This window comes from Callospermophilus lateralis, chromosome 3 (assembly GCF_048772815.1).
Source record: "Callospermophilus lateralis isolate mCalLat2 chromosome 3, mCalLat2.hap1, whole genome shotgun sequence".
Taxonomy (NCBI): Eukaryota; Metazoa; Chordata; class Mammalia; order Rodentia; family Sciuridae; genus Callospermophilus; species Callospermophilus lateralis.
Window position 1 is genome coordinate 11,764,532 of NC_135307.1, and position 3,004 is coordinate 11,767,535.

Below are 3,004 nucleotides of genomic sequence, written 5' to 3' on the forward strand. Positions count from 1 at the left end.
TGGTAAAACAAGTCTTCTCTCAGGGTTCTACCTTCCCACACTTCCAAATGCATGGACTCTGTGGACCTGAACTTCATTAGCATGGTCTCAGTTAGTGAGCATGTTCTGACTTACCCTCACGTGGTAATTGAGCCCTAGGTGGAAGGCAGAGAACTGATGGGAGCTGTCTTTTCTCTGATAACATTGCTTGAGCCTCTGAATCAAGCCTTGCCTGAAGCCCAAATGATCTTTGCATGTTTCATTTCTGTAAGCCAATAAATCTCTTTTATGGCTTAACCTAATTGACCTGGGTTTTCCATCACTCGCAACCTGCCCTCCTGCACACCAAGTGGGTTCAGTAGGCTTGGGATGCTATGTAGTTGCTTTGCTGATGGTACTTGTACCTCTGAGACTCCAACATGCCCTGCTTTCCAGGGAAGCCTGAAGGCTGACCCTCCTGGGCACTGGGTCCCCCACACCCCCAACCCAAGGAAAGCTCTGGCTTTTGCCTCCACCAAGGACTGGGCTTTGCCATAATATTTGGAGAACCCAGCTTCTCCAGCCTGTGAACTCTAAAATGTCCCGGAACGGAAACATCTGGGTCCTCGGCGGGCCCCAGGGTGCACACACTCAGCCTTCCATAAGTCACGACAGCGCGTCGAGGTTTTATTGCAGCTATGAATTATGGATATGGCCCGAGCTGTGCACTTTTCATTATTTTTTTCCTGCTGCAATTAAGCCACAAATCATGCTTGAGAAATGGGAGGGTGACTGAATTAGTCAGGATTCGTTCATAATAGGCTGACCCTGGAAAAGTCATCCGGGAGGGGTCAGATGTTTGCCAGGTCCCAAGAGCCCAAGCCAGGAGACAAATGTGTCTCCTCGCCCAGGTTTCCGGGCGAATGGACTACGTAAGTCTGAGAGGCTCACTGCCTGTCCACGGGCTTAACCCAGGGCGCACCTTCCCCGCCTCCACCAAAGGCAGAGAGACCGCCCACACTGGGTGAGCAGGGAGGCTGGTTGGGTTCCTTGACTGACAGCTGCCAGGCTGAGGATCAACTCTCTGACCTCTAAGGCAGTAGAGCTGACCAGTGAATGAACCAGTCCCAAACTCTGAGCATCCAGCATTCGAGGCGCTTCCCCTGCTGCAGTCCGTGGGTCTTATTCAGTGGCTCCTTCCACTCAGTTTTGTCCTCCGTGGGGTCGGTTACCCATGGTCCACTGGGGTCTATAAATATTGCCTGGAAAACTCAGATAAGAGAGAGGCCACATTCATGGGACTTTTATTACTGTATATTGTTGTAACTGTTCTATTTTATTATTAGTTATTGTTCCTCTCTTACTGTGCATAATTTATAAATTAGACTTCATCGTGGGTGTGTGTTTATAGGGAAAATCACAATACCTACTGGGGGTCCTATTCTATCCCAGGTTCCAGACACCCACTGGGTCTTGGAACGTATCCTCCTCAGGTAAGGGGGACTACTGTACTTTTAAAAATGAACTTTTAATTGAAATAGGCACCCAGATCAGTGGGAAATGTCTGCTGTGGACAGGAATGAGATGGGCTTTAAAGGCCCTGAGAAGCTCACATTCAGCCAGAGGAAAGATGAGCAAACACCTCAAAGTCAATTAAAATGAAGTCAAGGTAGGAGCCAGGGGGGGCTCTGCCGGCAGGACACGCCCAGCGGTGCCCATGCTCAAGGAGACCTGGTTTTCAGCCCCTGGGTTGAGGTTGAACTGAGGCAGTGCGGTGTGTCAGGTGACCAGTTCTGGCCAATCAGCACGAGGGGTGTGACCTGAACGGTTTCATTGCTGGTCTGAGATTCCCCAAAGCTCTTTCCCTTCACGATGGTGATCAGTAAGGTTTGCAATGGAGGTCACAGAGGAGGGAGACGCGGGGCAGCGCCCTGGTTTGGCCTCAGAGGACGTCTGCAACGAATATGGTTTCCACATAAGTCCCTGAGATTTTTAGAGGTGTCCACGCTGCAGAACCAAGGACCTCTGAGCTGATACAGGCCTCAGCCCCCTCTCCCTTGCAAAGATGGTTAATGACAACAGCGACAGCCCAGAGACCATGGCTGACAATTAGGAACCTGCGACTCATGTAGTGACTGCAGAAATCAAAGAGGTTAATTGGTAACTGGTCACTTATCTTCCTGTCACCCAGATAAACGGGGGGGACATTCTCGGATTTTCTGTCTCTCTTACCCTCCCCTCCAGACCAAGCCCGGGGACCTGTCCCTGAGCTGCCTCTCACCTCTTGTCATCCTTCTTTGTCCCCACAGCCATGCCTCGGTTTAGTCCTTGGTTGTGACTAACTTGGATGCTGCAGTGTCTAAGGTCACCTCTCTGCCCCAGTTGTGCCCTGAATCCTTAACCCCTCCTCTTTCTAAAACACAAATCTGACTGTGGCTGTCCCTCTCCTCCTCCCCACTGAAAACCCTCCAGTGGCTCTCTGTTGCTTACATCAAGGCTGTTCAGGGTGAGCGGCACCCCTTATCGGAAAAGACACTGACTCCAAAGCCAGCCTGGGCTTGATCTTAGCCACCTATGTGTCTTTGAGCAAGTTAATCAACGTCTCTGTGCTTCAGCTACTTCATTTGTAAAGGCGAGATAATACAAGTGATAATGAATAATAATACATATCTCATAGGACTCCAAATGAATATTAAATTGCTTAAACAATGTATTCAGTTATCTATTGTTGCAATGACAAAACAACCCCAAACTTGGCAGCATAAAACAGTGGTGATTATTTGGTTATTATTGTCCACATCTGAGGATTGACTAGGCCCAGCTGGGCGGTTCTCACCTGGGTCTCCTGCACAGTGGCAGTCAAGCAGTCCTGGTGTCGGGGGCCAGAACCATCGCCAGGCTTTCTCACTGTCTGGCAGACCTTCCCTGCAGCGGGGCGCTGGGCTCTGAGATGGAGAAGCAGGTGGAAGCCCTGTGAGCTTTACGACCTACCTCGGAGGTCACCTAGCATCCCCCCAAGGTAGTCACAAGCCTGGTCAGATCCAAG